This window comes from Meriones unguiculatus, chromosome 12, assembly GCF_030254825.1.
Source record: "Meriones unguiculatus strain TT.TT164.6M chromosome 12, Bangor_MerUng_6.1, whole genome shotgun sequence".
Taxonomy (NCBI): Eukaryota; Metazoa; Chordata; class Mammalia; order Rodentia; family Muridae; genus Meriones; species Meriones unguiculatus.
In genome coordinates, this window is record NC_083360.1 from 27499558 (window position 1) to 27517738 (window position 18181).

Genomic DNA, 18181 nt, shown 5'->3' on the forward strand with positions numbered 1-18181 from the left:
CTACTCCCCTGCCACTTCTTTCCCCAACTGCATCTATGCAGCCACCTACCGCCTGGACCACAATGAGTTCTGATCCCGTGTCCCTTGACCTAGGCAGGTACACTGCCTTCTGTGCAGCAGAAGTATACAGCCACACACTGTCCCTGAGGACAAAACCAAATTCAATGGCCTGAAGAAGCAACCCCCGCCACCCCCGCTGCCGACCCCAGCTCTATTACATGTCCCCTTAAACTCTCCTCAGATGCTAAAGTGAGCAAGATCCAGGCAGCTACACTGACAGGTAAGACCCTTCTTGTTCCGCAGAGGACTGCTGAAGCCAGGAAGGCACAGAGAGACAGGAATTGCCCAAAATCACACAGCTCATATTTGATCAAACCCTGGGTACAAGCAAGCACCCTGGTGCCTAGCTGGGAGGCACCATCTTAAGCAGATACAAAAAGAGGGATGCTGGGGCCAGCTTAGCCATCTGAGTTCAAGTCACCCTGTAAAGCCATGGTAATCAAACAGCATGTTATCGCAAAGAGGACCCACAAAATGCTGAGGATAACTGTTGAGTTATTCTCAGCATTAAACTGGACATCTATGCCAACCACTGAAAGGCTTGAAGACTACAGCAAAAAAGGGGGGCAGAAGCGATGTAAGCTACTACAGAGGACGAGAAGGAGTGCCTGAAACATTGTCTTTTGGACATGACCTGACTTGTCAATGACATGACAGTTGTTGAACCCGTGAGCTCAGGGCCAGTGTGGCTACCTGCACAAGACGGGGCCACCAACATTCCTGCATGGATGAGAAGATGTTCATTCAGCCCTATTCCTCCCCAAGAAGCTAGAGGGGGTTAATGGTTGCAGGGAGGAAAGGGGTCATATTCCTCTTGGTATAGCCACTGGTAACTTGCTGTCACTCACACAGGCAACCCTTATTAAATGTAGTAGGACACAGATGGGACACACACATACAGAAAAAGAGAGACTGAGAAGGAAGAGGAGGTTCAATGAAAGAAGGGGAATGAGAGTGAAAGGGGAAACAGGCTCCACGTACATTTTACAGATGTAATTATAAAACTATAAAAGATCAATTTTAAAAGAATGACAAGCCCATATACAAACTCACACAGCTATAACCATCTAAATTTTAGAAAAAAAAAAAAAACACCAAAAATTCAAATTGGAGAATATACAGCATCTTCAACAAATGGTGCTGGGAAACCTGGATGTCTACACGTAGAATAATAAAACTAGATCCCTATCTCTGACCTTGTACAAAAATAAGCTCCAAATGGATCAAAAGACTTTAATATGAGAAACACTGAAAATAATAGAGGGGAAAAATCAAGAAAATATACTTAAAGATTTGGCAGAGGCAGGCTGGAGGGATGGTTCAGTGGTTAGGAGCATTGACTGCTCTTCCAGAGGAAATGGGCTTTTGCTGGCTCACAACCATCTGTAAGCCCAATTCCAGGGGATCCAATGCCCCTTCTAGTCTCCTGGAGCACACATATGGTACATAGACACTTGCAGGCAAAATCCCATATCCATAAAATAATTTTTTTATTCTCCTCTCATATATTAAATCCAGACCACAGTTCTCCCCCCTTTCCCTCCCCCAGCCTCTCCCCTAGCCATAAAATAATTTTTATTAAAAAAAAAAAAAGATTAGACACACCCAAGGAATTTCTGAATGGGATTCCAGCTGTCAGGAAGTGAGGCTAACAACTAACAAAAGGGATCTCATGAAACTCAGAAGCTCCTGCTGAGCAGAGGAAACAACCAAGTAGGAAGCAGCCTACACAACGGGAGGAGACCTTGGCTAGCTAAACATGCATCTGACAAAGGATTAATATCTAGAATACACAAAGAACTCAAAACTAAATGGAAACTAAACAACCCAGTCAATAAACGGGCTGATGAAATGAACAGTTCTCAGAAGGGCCAATAAGCATACCAAAAAAACTGCTCAACCTCAGCAGCCACCAAAGAAATGCAAATGCAAACTCCGAAGAGATTCCATCATACTCAGTGAGAATGGCAGCCACCTAGAAAACAAACACACACACACACAAACACACACACAAAGGGTGGGGGAAGGAAGCTGGGTTACTGTGCAAGCCTGGGGACCTGAGTCTGGACACTTAGCGCCCACACAAAAAGCTGGGCATGGCCACATACTCCACTTAACCTCCGTGCTGTGGGAAGAGAGGCAGGAGGATTGCTAGGGTTAGCTGGCTGCCAGCCTAGCTCTGGGTCCAGTGAAAACCCTGGGGTAAAAGGATAATTCAGAAGGACACCAAATGTCCTCCTCTGTCTTGTGTGTGCACGTGCACACAGATGCAAGCACACACACACACAGAGTAAGAGAGAGACAGAGACAGAAAGAGAGAGCAACAAATACTGTCAACGAATGGACAACACAGAATGCTTACACACAGCTGGTGGGAATGTAAACTAGTCCAAACCATGGTGGAAATCAGTTCCTCAAAAAACTGAAACTATGTGTATCATATAACCCAGCTATCACTCATGGTATTTATCCAAAGAAACCCATCATCACGCCACAGAGATCCTTGCACAGCCACCTACTGCGGCACTTTACTGCAGCCTGAGTGTCCACCGACACATGAATGGATTTTCAAAGCTGTCTACATACACAATCATGGAATTCCTTTCGGCCACAAAGAGCAAAGTTATGTCATTTTCAGGAAAACGGGTACAAATGGAGATGCTCTCATTAAGCGAATTAAACCAGTCTCAGAATGACAAGTATTGCATTCTCTCTCTCATTCATGGTTCACAGACTTTGCATAGAACCTACAGTCATTGATGTATATAGGAAATGAAAGTAGAAGTGAGGCTGCCTAGGCCACAAAGGAGACTAACAAGGGAGTGGAGACAAGGGGAAAGGGTGGAGGGTGTGCCACACACACAGAACCTACTCGTATGAAAGTGTCTGTATGGGACACAGTAGCATGTACGCTGAATGCACAATGAAATTCTTTTCAAGTATGCAATCAACAGAATGGAGGGCCACCTCTCTAAGCATGTGCCTTCTTCACAGAGAGCAGAGTATAGGGAGCCCACATTGATGCAGCGTGCTTTTCTTCTCTGCAGTATTAGTAAATCTGTCGTTCTGAACCTTCACAGTGTGCTATGGCTTGAATACACACACACAGGCATGCAAACACACAGGCACGCAAAATGCACGCACAAACGAGGTGGTGGTTCTGTTTTGAAAAGTTGTGAAATCTCAGGTGGTACAGAAGAGCTAGGGGAAGCGGGTCATTAAGAGTGGGGACCAGAGAGTTAGCACCCTGCCCTCCCCCCAGGAGCTCTCAGCTTCCCGAGTGCCCCAGGAGATAAGCAGTTACCTCACTTGCTCATGGAAGAGCCACACTCCCACGCCTTCCCCTCCACGATGGACAGAAACCTTTCAAACCCGGGGCCCAAATGAGTCCGTCCTCTCTGGAGTTGCTCCTGTGAAGTCTGCCGTGACACGGTGGTAGCGACAATCCCAAGAGGCTAAACCGATCAGGAACCTTTGGCACCCTATTTATCCAGACATGGCACACACAGGTGGCAGTGGGAGGGAGATGAACCCAGCCAACGACTCACCCCAGCAAGGCTGGCCTTAGGCAAGCTCTGTCTCAGCTGTGCCCTGGCAGAATGACACTGCCCCAGCACACCACCCCAGCACACCGCCCTGAGCACACAAGCAGCCAGCGACCAGGGCAGGGCGTGGCTCTCTTGCCACACCTGCAGAAGACTGCCCTCAGCACAGGCTTTACCCCACTTAAAGGGACGGACAGGTGCTTAGGAATGCCTTGAAGAGGTTAAAAGGCCAACAGACTCACACAGTGAGCACCTTGGTCCCTCAAGGCCACTGCCCTCTTTCCAGCGGATGTGCCTCCCCCGCATGGGGCAGAGACACAAAGGTAGTGTGTCATAAACTTTATAGACTTTTAGAAAGCCTTCACAAAATGGAGACAGGAAGCTTTGAGGGGAGGGGCCTCCTGCACACGTACCTAACCAAAAAGAAGTACAAAAAAAAAAAAGACTTTCACAACTAAGGCCACTTCTGTGGGGGCATCTTTCCAGTATCAGCCAGTCCAAATACAGTTAACCTGTAGCCAAGGGCCTCTCCCAGCAATAGCCAGGGCACAACTCACTGCCTATGGGAAGCCATAAGAACCAATGTGCTTATTTTAAAAAAAAAAAAGCATGTTTTTCTCCCTTCTGCTTTAACTAGTGTCCCCAGCTGTGCCTATGACCGTCAGAGTGCCCATATCTCAGTTTGCAACCCTCTGCAGAGCCCAAGTTACACTGGGGTTCTTGGGAACACACCTCTCCCTGCCGAAGCTTTACGCCAACACTAACGTCATGGAAGATGAACAAGACACACTGTGCCATACACAGTCAACGGAGACCCAGTGACAACATATCACTACAAGGTTTGAATTTGATGTAAGCGCAAAATGGAGCCATTCAGGGGTGTAGGCCTGGAAAGAAAATTCCCACGCACTTGAGAGCCATAACTCCAGGACCAACATGGAGGTCTGCCCCTGGGGAAAAGAGGACAGAGAGGAAGCTGTATCTGAGACCACAGATACAAACATTTTTAAGTCAAGGAAGGCAAGACCTACAGCCCAAGCAGGGCATTCATGAGGCAAGTAAACGAAACAGAGAATTCCTAAAGCGCTGCTATTCTGTTAGCATCTTCATCTAGTTCCCGAGCTCCATGTCCTCTCATGGACCACTTCTCTTCAGGGCAGGAAGCAGAGCTGTGTCCCATCACCCGGACTCACTCAGCATGGGCAGCAAGGCCAGAGACTACCACCTTCAATGAAGGAGAAACTGTGGCACAAGGCAGTGAGATGACTCTAGAAGGATCCATGAACCCAGCACGGAAGCACAGCCCTGCCAAGCAGCACAGCTTGTTTCCTGGTGTCCCAGTGGGTGAGCCTAGAAGCAACGCTGATGGCTAATGAGGCAAGAAAAACATGATGCCTGTTGTAAAATAGCCAGTGGGACACACACGCCTCTTGTTATGAAGATTGGCCCTACCTCAGGGCCAGCACCCATTCAAACCACACAGGAATGTCCAGTGAGGGTAAATGATAGAGACATCAGTGTTGCCAAGCAGGAAAAAAAAAAAAAAATTAAGAAACACTGCTGTAAATTATCAGGTACCAGGGCTGGAACTTTAAGAAAGGCCATCTGGTCCACTCCTCACCACACAGATGGCCACCAAGTCAATGGGAATGTATCTAAGCCCTAAGTACACAACAGAGGCAGAATTTGAACACAGGTCCTCCATCACCCACCCCTGTGCTGTTTTAACCCACATCTCACTCATACTTGGTTGGTCATGGCTGTCCCAAGAAGCCCTCAGTGACACTAACACTGACTGACCCGGAGGCCCTGAAACTCTGGGGCTTCCCTGGACAGAGAAGAATGCAGCAATAAGAGCCAAGACCTCATTCCAGTCCTTACTGTCCTGTGACCTTTATTAAGAGTGTCGCCTCTGAGTCCTGGCACTGTTGGATGGGTGATGGTACCAGTCCTAAGCAAAGCCACCATAACAGGGCAGAATGACGCAAAAGAACACTCATCCCCATACCAGCGACCCCTGTGGCCTCCAAAGCCACTACCTACGTCAGTGCCAGGTCCTCTGGGCCACCAGGGTGCCCGGTTCCACCTGCCTTTGGGCCCTGCTCTCTGTGCCCTGCTCACCATCTGCCTCCTACACCCTGCCAAGCCACTCAACCTCAGAGGCCATGTTAAAAAGAAAAAGTAAGTCAATGAACTCTAAACAACCCTAACACACGAATCCCACTTCCGGTATCTACATCCTGACTTCCGGTCTGACCTTTGAAGTCGGAAGTCTCATTCTCAAGCCGGCCTGCCTGGGCCACGCCCTCTTCCCTGCCCTCTGTCCCCACCCTTTCGGAAAAGAAAAAAAAAAAATCCTGTGGGTCAATCATTTGGCACATATACACACTGAATAAATAAGTAAATGTTAAAAAGTTCCTCCCTTAATGTTTTGTAGTATGTCTCTTTCTCAGCTGTCTCTCCCGTCCCGTTCCCCCCTTTCCTCACGCCCCGTTGGAACACCTGGCTACCTTACCTTCAGAAAAGCAGCCCTTCCTTTCATAGCTATACGGGCAGCTCACAGCTGTCCCCACCACCTCCAGGGCTGGGCTGGGGCCACTGTAACCACGAACTGGTTATCAATTCTCTCTCCGGAACAGAGACTCTGCCTCAAAGTATACAAATAACCAACAGCCAGGAAGCCTGGCTGTTCGTGGCTGCAGTTAAGAAGGCCAAGGTCACCTTGGCACACAAATTCTCAGGAAACAATAGAACCAGCAGGTGTGTTCTAAGAGTAAAACACAACTCAAAAAGGTGCTTCTCAACCCTTTTTCGCCCTTTGTTGTGAAACAGAATCTCATCCCGCTCTTCCCTGGACATACCTGGTCTCCCCGACACCTTCCTCAGACAAACCTGAAAGCACTGGGGTGTACGCTCTCTCATTCCAGGCCCCAGACTCATTAGCTCTCACCCTTAAATGACTGTTACATCCTGGTGTCTTGCCTTCTCTAGACACTGCGGTTAGACTGAGGAAGGAAGCTACAGCCATTTGCCCCAGGAAGCAATCAATAAATACCACTGCACAGAAGCACGTGGGTGCTGGAGAAGAGGAAGACTGAACCCCAGCAGGAGACCCGGTCCATCCACCTTGACCTGCCTCTTCCACCCACCTGACATCCCAACAAGCACTACAGACTGGACAGAGCAGCAGACACCCAAACCCAAAAGAGGAAACCTAGCCGCTCACTGCCCATACCCAACCACCTCATCTGCAAAAAGGGACCTGCCCCTTGTGCCAGAAAGCATGTGAAGAAGTAGCTCAAGATGGCCCCAAGCCAGGCTACACGCATCTCAGGGTGTCGCTACTGCTTCCAGACTCCTCATCGCAGCCCATCCTCCAGGGCCCCTGGTGGAACAAGCAACTGTACCTTGAGCACTGGACAGATAAGGAAACTTGAGGCACTTGCTCCAGACCTAAAGCTATAAGTAAGTCAGGAAAGAAACCGCAGTCACTTCCCAGCTGCAGAAAGAGATGCCTCTGTTTTATTTCCTACCCTCCGGAGCAGCGCAGTGCCGGCATACTCAGAGAAGATGCCAAGAACACACTCAGAGATGAGCAACCAGGCTCCTTCCTGCACATCCAGCCAGAGCCTCCAGAACAAAGCACACCGACAGAACCAAACAGCACCGAGGCATCCCCATAAAACAGTAATCCCAAAGTATTCTATTTGGTTCTGTGCTTCCACTATCATTAGACATTTAAATTTCCCACCGCAAATGCAATTTCTGATAAACAACAACAACACCAAAAAAAAAAAAAAAAAAAAACAAAAAAAAAAAAAAAACGGCTACTCTGAATAAGTTAACACATTCAGAAACCAGATCTGATTGTCACTAGAGTGTGGGTTATTTCTCAGCACTCAGGAGAGCGCAGCCACACTTTCCCTCCCAACACTCCATACAGGAACTCCTCTTTGTCCTTGAGCATCTCCTGTGTGATCTTGCCAGGTGCTGAAAAAGAGAGACACTCTGGGGTGGGAATGGGTGAGAGATATTCTAAGTGTCAGAATCTGTACCCTCCTCTCTCTAGACAGAATCCAGTGCAAATGAAGAAATGTAAACCAACAGACAACAGTCCCTGCTTCTGCAGCTCTTGCTGAATGCCAGAAACTGTTCTGAAGATTTTAGGCAATTGTTGCTCTAAAGCCGCGACACAGATGTGCCCAGACCAAGGCTGCCCTCCTGATGGCTCAGAAGATAGGTGCTTACTGAGGCCTGGAGTTCAGTTCTCAAGAACCCACATAAACAGGGTGAGAATGAGGGGCCTCCAGTAATCCCAGAGACAGGGGGTCCCCCAGAGCAAGCTAGCTACCCAGACTAGCTGAAAGCTCCAGCTCAGTGAGAGACCAAGCCTCAATATGTAGAGTGGTGAATGGTCAGGGAATGCAATGTCAGCCTGGGGGACCCCACATGTATACAGACATGAACACCCATGCACACATGTGAACACACATCCACAAAAAAAATTAAAAAGATAAAAGAAATTACAGCCTGCTAGTAACACAGCAGGAAGGGTGAATTCCTTAGATAATATATCTAGCAAGTGGAGGTACAGCTGGAGGGCATGGTTGTATTGTCTTTTGTTCTCACCTGTTCTGGGGTGTGGCCTCTAGGGAACCTTTATTATGCTAGAACCTGAGGTTAGAACCACAAGGTTGCCCGTCAGGTCTATCAGAGAAAAGGCCAAACTAACTGTATTCATAAGACAAAGAGCCCAAAGAGGCCCAGCCTCCTGCATGTCTAAGGGTGAATGGCTACCCCTTCTGAGATTGCATAAAACCTTGGGGACAATTGACACATTATTTTAATGCTCTGGAGAAAGACCTATTACTTTCCTTATTTTGCAGGAAGAATTCAGCTTCAGATCGGCTGCTAATATCCCCATGAGAATGCAAAGCCCGCCATTCCAACTGCCTCTCACTGCCTCTGGGCAGACTGCCTGCAGCATCCAGGAATCCTTTATTAAAATGCACGGGACCCTTAAAAGGTCTTCCCCAAAGCCTCAGCCCTCCTGTTGTTTCTGTCCCAACACTCTGCCTAAGTGAGTCAAAAGGCAAGAGTAAGCATGCCTCTGAGAATGGGTAGAAATAGTTGGTTAGGTTCAAGCAAAGAATAACTTATTTCTGTGGTTTTGACATCCTTCCCATGCTCAGTGTGGCTTGACATGCACAGGACTCTCTCAACAGGGTGCACCTGCTGTGTGCAAAGATCACCTAAGAGATATGCCAGGGGCCCAGAAAGAGGGGGGACACGGAGTTTGTGGGTGTCATGGTTTCTCTCAAGAAGCCCTAGGAAATGTGTTTGAGGGTGATGAAATGGGGGAGGAAGGGACTTGGAGCTCAGAGAATGGGGTAAGGCCCACTTCAGAGTTACTCACCAGCTTTGTAGCCCCTCAGCAGGGAGTGGAGGAGATGGGTATTCTGGCCTGAGGCCATCTGAAGACCCTCTCAGAGTCCTAACCCTAGGGTAGGCATGCCTACCCACTTCCCTAACACACATACACTCAAGGAGCTCCCAACTTAGTTGAGAAGATACTATAACCAGGCCAGGTAGTGCGTAAACCCCAGAAGCCATGGTGTCCCAAGTAATGGAGGGACATTTGAAGTGGGCCTTGGCTGTGGTTCAAGAGAGGGAAACAGGGTTGCAGAGACAAGAACAAGGGCCTAAAGGTGATGGGAGGCACCAAGGTAGGCAGATCAGCAGGGACCTCCAGTTTCACTCCCTCACTGACCCAACATCATCCTTCTGTCTACTTCACCCTGGGGCCTGATGCTGACCTCTGGAGTCTCCGACATGAATCCAGCACAGATGGAAGAAAAGAGCTCCATGGTGGGACCAGCCTGGGACAGAGAGGTAAGAGATGTGTCTCAGGTGAGGGGCCTGGACCACGTCAGAGGTACCTGGAAGGGTCTATTACTCTGACTTGGTTTATTTATTCAGCTTCCCAAATGTTCCCTATAAATCCAGGGCTACTCCAAGGGAGAAGTGGAGAAGGACCCTCAAACATTGCAGGAGACACAGGACCCTGCTGTGCCTCGGATACTTATGATCTCCAACATAGCTCCTCCTGTCCCTCTCAGCCAACGGTGGTCTGGGAGCTCCCAGCCTTGCTGCTTAGACGTTGGGGTGAAGAGCTATCCACAATGCTGACACATTCATGACAGCACACAGGCACACATGTGCCAGATGGAGGAGAGTTACCAATGTCTGACATGGAGTAAGACCTTTGACACTCAGGGTACGGAGGCTGTTTGTCAAACCCAGATACAGGAAACCTCAGATATGTCTTGAAGATGCTGGGGGCTGGGAGGGTGGGACGGACGGACTCAGCCTGGTTTTGCCTCATACTAGGTGTAGTAATTTCCAAGCTGCCCCATGAATACTCAGCATCATCCTGGTCTTGGGTACAGCCATCCCATCCTTTCCAGGAAGAGACCCGAGCCTGCATAGCTTATGGATGTTGTCAGTTGCGGGAACGTTATGTCCATTGTCACTACACAGGGCATTTCCATGGTGACAGCCAAGCCTGCTGTCAATCAGCATGCCACAGGCTGCTCTGACAACAGTGGTCTCCCAGACTTCTTTTCCAAATGTTAAATTCATCAAAGTAAAATAGTTTTTAAGAGGAAAAACACTGTTGGCAGAAATAAAGGGCTGAGCTTGCAACTGACAGATGCTATGAACTTAAAGAAGGCAAATTCAGTAAGAAGCCATCACTCTCCTGTTTTGTTTATGAGAACAGGATGGTTTCACTGTTGTTGTTGTTGTTGTTGTTTTTTAAATGGGGTCCTGGCTGGAGAGATGGCTCAGTGGGTGACAGCCTTTGATGCACAAGCATGAGGACCTGGTTCAAATCTCCAAAGCCCACATAAAGATCTAGCTGTGGCCACATGTGCCTGTAACGCCAGTGCTAGGATGGGGACTGAGACAGAAGGGCAGCATGCTGGAGCCTGCTGGTCCAGCTCCAGGTTCAATGCCAGCCCCTGTCTCAAAGGAACAAGGTGGATAATGACAGAGCAAGACAGCTGATGTCCTCCCTCGGTTGGCTCTACCCAGGCAAAGACATGCACACAGCACACACGTGTACACACACCATACACAAACACACACTTTATTCAGAGGATGAAGAAACAGGCCAGAGAGGGGTACAGGTATAGCACTGCTCAGGGACTACTGTTTCACCTACTTAATGGGTGGAAACCAGCCAGGTGTCCTGCCCTTGGCAAACAGACCCCAAAACATCACCAGGAGGCTGTGAACAAGTCACACCCAGGTCCTCTGGGTGCTCCTCTCAAGACCCTGGCCCACAGCTTGTTTTCACCCTCCGCCTTCCCTCCTTTCCTAGCCATGCAGCTATACCCACCATCCCATGAAGGGAAAGCACAATGTAAGAGCCAGGACTTCTTCCTTCTGCAAGAAGGTACTAGAAGCCAAGTACACTATCTCTCGAGCACCAGTTTGAAGGCAGTGTCTATATGCACTGGAAGGACCCTGCACCCACACCCTGCACCCTGTACACAGCCAAAGTCTTCAGGTTATCCTCAGAATCAGCAGGGGAAGACAGAAATTCCAACATACAGAGGAACCCGTTAAGTACTTTAGGAAAAAACACCTCTGCTGTCCAGTTCTCCACTTGGAGGGCCTATCAGAAGCGCCCAAAGAAGATAAGAGAACAGATACGATGTCATGAAATGCTTCCTGGAGCTACTGTTGCCATTGCCAACTTGCCTATTCCAGAAACTTTCCTCTATATGCAAACTTCACAACCCCTTTAGAGGGGCATCTCCCAGCCCATGCTCCATACCCTTACTCAGGCCAAGATCAATTATCCTATTAAAGCTTCACTGACAATATGTCTAGACTACAAATAAACACTGTATTTGTTTATTTGCCTCAGTGCAGGAGGCAGGCCACTTTCCAATCCTTCTGTGCAGTAAGAGGAAGCAGCAGCAGCAGGTGCAGGCCCCGCCTCCAGAGCTCTCCCATCAGTGATGGAGAGATAGGCAGACAGAGCCAAGCATCCACCAGGGTAGGTAGAGCCTGGGGAGGGGCCCACAGAAAGGAAGGTGAAGTGACCTGGTAAGAATCTTCAGTCCCAAGCAAAGCTCAACTGTGGCAGGTGTTGGGGTTATCAGCATTGGGGGCAAAAAAGAATATCCTGGGATTGGCCACCGACAAGATCAGCAGGCAAGGCTAGAAGGTAAAGAATGGCAGTCATGAAGGGACAGGGAAAAGGCTGGGAAACTTGCCATAGTAGGCCAGAACAAACCAGCCAGGGAGTAAGGGATAGAAAGGATTGCAGGAGGATGGAACAGAAAGAAAAGTGGCCCCTTGGATGTCGCCCAAGGAAGAACTCTGTATCTTCTGCTGACCTCTACAAGGGCCTGTTACAGCGAGCGGTTTTACAGCGTTGCTCGAGTTTCCCTGTCCTTGTCAACTTCTGTCCAGTTGTCTTGTCCATTAACAGGAATGCTGCTCTCAGCCCTTATCAGAAAACCTTCTTTCCACAACTGTAGTTAATGAAGGACTCAGAGACGGTGAGAGTGCTGAGAATATGTGGCTGTGAGTGCTCATCCCTAAATAGACATCTGTGGGGTACCCCCACCCCTACCTCAGGGACTATAGCCAAAAAGGTGCTGGAGAATACAGGCATGTATCAGTGCCTTCTGGTCATGACAGGGCCAAATGCACTCGTCAACTCTTAGCAGTTATGCTTGCCTGCACAAGACACACCAGTCAACGTTCAGCATGGATGGGGAGGGGCTCTTGAGGCTCCACCTCCAGCTGAAAAGCTTCTGGTAGCCATGGCTGCTGGGGAATGGAGAGGCATTTTCACTCAGGGGTGTGGCCCCCTAGTAGGTAGCCATGGTACCCTGTAGGTACATGCATACAGGCTGCACTAACTGGTTTCTGTGTGTGACAAGAAAGAGAGAGAGAGAGAGAGAGAGAGAGAGAGAGAGAGAGAGAGAGAGAGAGAGAGACAGCAAGAAGTAGGGAGGGACTATTGGGTACTGGGCGGGGAAGGGGGGAGGCAGGAAGAGCTGAAAGAGGAGTGGAGGATAAATATGACAAAAATACATGGTATTCATATGTGAAATTCTCCAAGGCAAGAAAAAAAAAGTGCTAAAAGTGCTTAAAATCAGAACCTTTGAAAAGGACTGGGATGTTGGGTGGAAGGCGAGTCTCAGCAGTGGAGCACCGCTGAGGGAGGATCTGGCTCTCCTCCCCAGCACCACAGAACGTGCATGGAAATGAAGTATGTAAGTGGCTATTATTATTGAATACTTCCCTTCACTTTGGGGGTTTTGCTCATGGATTCCGGTGCTGTGTTGTTAAGTGAGAGCATGTTTGTAATTGTCCTTTGGAATCCGTCGTTTTTATCCTTATAAAACATGGTTCTTTGTCTCTAATCATTGTTTTATTTTAAATTCTATTCTGTTTGGCATCCTCTAGCTTTCTCTGGGTTTCTATTCCCATCTTTCAGGGTCAGTTTATACTTCTGGATCTAAAGTATGTCTCCAAGTCCAGTGCTATGGTCCAAGAGCTTATGTCCCCAGAATTTACTTGTTAAAACCTAACAGATATGATGGCCTGAGGTGGAGCAGAGAGGCACCCCACAGATAGGATTAGACCAGAGGGCTGGGCAGTTTTCATTGCTGCAGGAGGTTCCATCAGGGAGCCTGCTAGCTATGAGGAAGCAGACTTGCCACAGTAAATGTTGAGGTGTCCTGAATTAGACTACAACCCTCCAGTATGTGTGAAAATATTTTCTTTTATTTACAAGCTCCCAGATTCAGGTATTTTGTTACAGTAGACCAGGCAGATTAAGATTGCATATAGTTGGATCATATGCTTTATCCATTCAGAAAACATTCATTTTTTGATTGGATTATTATAACACATTTCTGTTTAATGGTATTATTGGCATGACTGGATTTGGCTCTGCCATTTTGCCTTTTTTTTACCTTTATTATTTGTTGGTATAATGTTCTTGTGGAGTGTATACAATTTACCCTTGTTCTTTCAAATACTGATTTCTCTACCGCACTATCTGGTTTCAGTATGGACACTTTATTGTCTAAGCATCACCTGCCTCAAGTTTGTGTAAACACGCCACCATTTGTTCTCTGTAATTTCAATAAAATAACCAGCCAATGCTGCACAATAGAGAGAAAAGGGTGGGACATCCTGGTCCAGATGGGAGAAGAAGGAAGCGAGTGGGAGAAGTCAGAGAGGAGAGATCAGTGAGAGAGGACTTTGAGGAGAGATAAACCGGACCTAAGTATAATGTTGGAAATCTGAATGGGAGGAAACTATGCGGGCTTGGAGGTTTAGGATGGAGTAACTATTGCCCAGCATTATGCACTAGGTTAATTAAATAAATCCTAGTCTCTGTGTGGTGATTTGGGTATAACCACTGTTTAACTAAAAGATAAGTCAATACAAATATTAGTAATCAACAACAAATATTGTTTAACAATTTTATATATGCATATAATGTTTTATCAAATTCATCCCTAGTCACTCCACTATAGCTCCTTTCCTACCCCACCATCCATGTCCCCCCCCATTGATATGCTCTCTTTTTATTAAGCCCCCTGAGACCATTCAATACTGTCTGTATGTACATGGGTTCAAGACCATCTAGTGGAGCATGGTCAGACTCATGTCCCACATCCCTGAAGGAAACCGCCTTGACTCTCCCTTGCCCATTGCTTTCCATCCTTTGCCACTTTTGTTCCTCTGTTCCCCCTTTATTGCTTTCATTTGCATTAAATGAAGCAGGTACTACTTCAGGAGCATAGATTTCAAAGCGCTATTTCTGTTTAATGTAGACAGACAATTTTAAGCTTCTTAAATGGCTCATTTTCAAATCCATCATGTCCTTCCCTATCTGGTGCCAGTAAATGGGAGCAACTCAACCCTTCATCGAACAGTCACAGGACACCAGCTGCATTTTAAAACGCCCACTGGCAGCCAATGCGGCTGGATCATCTGAGGTCCTCAAGTTGATCTCCACCAGAAGGCAGGATATGCTCATTATGTTTTGGGTATCTCCTCCATGACACACAGTAACAGCCCAGGGCTTCAGACCAAGGTGGGATGGTGGCAGCTGGAATTTTCAGACATTATGCCTTGCTCTCGAGGACACTGGCATGGGCACCAAGGAAGCCCTAGGGAAGCAAAGTTGCTTGATGCATCTACTGAAGTGAACAGGTCACACAGTACCCCGGCTACCCAGTCTGCCTTGCTGCCCAAGTGACACCACCACTCAACCTCTTAGTTGAACCGCAAAGCCCTCCTCCTCACCTTTCACTAGCAAAAAACTGGAAGAGAGCTGCAACCCAGCAACCTGGGACTCAAAATTTGAAATCTCAGATTTACAACTTCTGAGATGGGTGTTTCTGCACCCTTTCCTGTCTTCTGCTGAAGGACCCCTCTTTCTGACACCCTACAGCAACAGGGTTCATTCGTGTCTTGAAGAATTTCATGTCCATCTTTAGCAAAGCCTACAGAAACATGAGGAGGTCTGTAACTCGGGCCCTCGAGAAGCAGGCTCATGCTTAGCCACTGTGGTGTTATCAGGCACATGAACATCAGTGAAATACCCATGGTAACCAATGCTGTAAAGAGGCCAGACGCAAAGAAGCGCTCACTGACCTTTTGGTTTTTTCAGTTGGTAAAGAGAACTGCCACCACCCTGAGCTTGTCAGGCTCCAAACCTCACTGGAGAAATCCAATCAAAGACACCTTGAATGTTTGCTCACCAGACATCCTGGCCCATCAGACAGCCCTGCAAGCAACAGAAAGGCTTGCCTTCTGAAGAGTGTCCTAAGACGCATCAAGGAGAAAGGAAATGCTATGTGGCCTTCCACAAATACAGAGTTGGAAGAACTTTTTTTTTTCAAGCAGGATCAGTAGGTAGACAGTGTAGCTGACCAAAGCAAGTTCATTCCCTGCCCTAAGGATGCTCCAGGGACCACTCCAAATCTTCATTCATTCAGTTTGTCTGTAACAACTAGGAAAAACCCCCTCAAGAAAGAAGGAGAGGGCTTATAAGACTCCAGAAGTTGGAGGCCAGAGAGAAGGCTCAGTATCTCAGAGCACATGTTGCTCTTGCAGAAGAGTCAAGTTTGTTTCTCAGAATCTATACATGTTTGTGGCTTGTGGTCCACCATAACTCCAGTGCCAAAGGACCTGATGCCCTCTTCTGACCTCCCTGAGCACCACATATGCATAAAACAGTCATACATACAAAACAAAAATATTTTTAATTCATTGAGAAGTAAATAAAACAAGTCTCAGGAAGCACCCAAAACTCACAAGACTTGCACCCCTCCCCCCAAGACCCTCAATCCCACAGTCCCACTCATTTCAGTTTATGTGTGAGCCCTTCCACCTTGATCCCTGCTAGACACTTTCAGGCAGATGTGCAAAGGAGGTGTGGCCCTGCTAAGCTCATACAGAGTGCTCCCCAAGCCCCTTTCCATATAGAGTATACAATCTGTGATACCCCCGGAAACCAGAGCTCCCAGGGAGAAGAGGCTTGGTTCCCTTGTGGCTTCTGCCAGTAAGGGATCACGCAAACATAAACCCCTAGCTGGCCTGGCAGATTAGGAGCCCCAGTGTGGTCACACCCACTTGGGGAAGTATGAGGAAAGATCTTACCTTTCTAGGGTTAAATATAGATGGCTTAGAGAAGCTAGTGCCATTAGCAGAAGCAACCCCAGGAGTGTCCCAACACTCTCCAGACACATCAAAGTGACTACTTTGGCTACAGGTTAGTGATAAGCAACTGTGAGCCCCCCATCCCAGGGCACAAAGCCAAGAGCCCCTGAGCAGAAGGCTTTGCACGTGGGACTCAGCATTCCTCATCTCCAGCCTTCAGAAAGCCCATTTGGGCTGGTGTCGGTATTGGGTTTGTATTTTTACTCACATTGTGTGCCTCGAGTGTCTCTCTCCTCCCCCACAAAGTCAGATGCAGATCCTGTAGATCTGAGGGCTCAGGCCCTAGCAAGATACAAGAGGGCCTGCTGTGGATAATGGATCTCTGCCGCTGTTTGTCATCAGTCTGAGCTTCTTGTTCACGGAGCAGTAAACCAAAGGGCCACAAACCTCCCTGGCCCAACGTCACACAGGCAACAAAAGTCAGAGCTGGGGTGGGAAGCCCTTGGATGTGAACACCTTCTCCTATCAGCACTTAGCCTTAGGAAGCATTACCCTTCAGCCAGCACTGACCACAGAGGACACTGTCAGTTCAGCTGTGCAGTGCTAAAGCAAGCTCAGGCCTCGTGCAGGCAGGGAGGTTGGCAGTCCTCGGCCCTGAGCCTCTCTGGCCAATATGTCACTAAATATACTAGTGGTTACACAAAAATTAAAAAAAAAAAAGCAATAGGTAATATTAATATTAACTTTTCATTTAGCCCAAAACCTCCAAAGCAGGACTATCTCTCCACATGCTCATGGGATCAACTCACTCCTGGGTTTATTCACACTAAACTGTGTGTCCTTGTGCCTGCTGGAGCTGTGTCTCAGGGCTCAGGAGCCACACTGTGGAGTGGCTGCTATCACACAGCAGCTTGGCTCAGAGGGTCTCACCCAGCACAAGCACGCGGGTTCCCAAGCCTGAGGAAGCTCATTCACAGTCTGATAACTACGACTTCTAAACCTCCAGCAGGGTCACCACAAACCTTCTACCGGCCTATCCTTTAATGCACTAGCCATAGCAGTCCCAGGAGAAGTAGGGACATCCTCCAGATATCACAGAGGAAGTAGAACCTAGAGAGACTAAGTCATATGCCCCTGAGTGCAGGACTAGCAAGATAGTGTGGGGAAATTAAGTCACCCCACCCCCATGCAACAGCAAGCTGTGTTCAGTGCTCATGGACACCATCCGGATGCCTGGCTCTGAGAGTCAAGAAATCTTGGGAAATTAGTTTCTGTCATCCGCAAGGTGCTTTATTCCAGATTGGGGTGGGGTGGGGGTGAATGAAATTAAGAAAAAAAAAAAAAAAGAGAGAGAGCAAAGTCATTTCAGATGATAATGGCTATCAGAAGGAAATCGAAGCAAGAGCAAAGAGAAAGTGGAGTCCTTACCTGGGATGGCAATTTAAGACGGGAAGGGTGCCAAGCAGTCGGCCGGGGCCAGGGCAGAGGCCAGCCTTCCAGAGAGCAAACAGCACACAGAAATGCTCCTCACAGCAAGAGTGCAGCATGTTCCAGAAACTGGCAGAGAGGTGGCTAGGGTTCCCTGCACTGTGCCAGCTGCCTCCCTTGGCCATTCCCCCAGTCCCCACCTCCTCTCTCCAGCTTCAGGGCATTCCCATGCTCTTGCCGGGGAGATGAGGAGCCAAAAAGCTGGAGTCCTGGTTGGATGCTCCCAGAGCAGTGCTGGGCATGAAGGACCCATGACCACTGTTTGACATTGTTGTAGTTGAACTGATTATATAATGCAGAGAAGAAGAAAGTCTTCACCACCTCCCACAGTCACCAGACGTGGAAAGGACCAAATGTCCACCACTAAGGAGTAGACACTC

At 48.1% G+C, this 18181-nt stretch overlaps 1 protein-coding gene across 9 annotated transcripts in view; it reads right to left on the bottom strand.

The window, feature by feature from the left end:
• Positions 1–18181, bottom strand: part of Jakmip1 (janus kinase and microtubule interacting protein 1) — a 112233-nt gene that overhangs the window by 85873 nt on the left and 8179 nt on the right. The window contains exon 1 of one of the 9 annotated variants that reach the window (XM_060365413.1): positions 17742–17865. The exons of the other annotated variants lie outside the window; for them this stretch is intronic. The gene's annotated coding sequence lies outside the window, so the exon portion shown is untranslated. Of the gene's footprint in view, positions 1–17741; positions 17866–18181 lie in introns of those variants that run through there. 9 annotated transcript variants of the gene reach the window in all.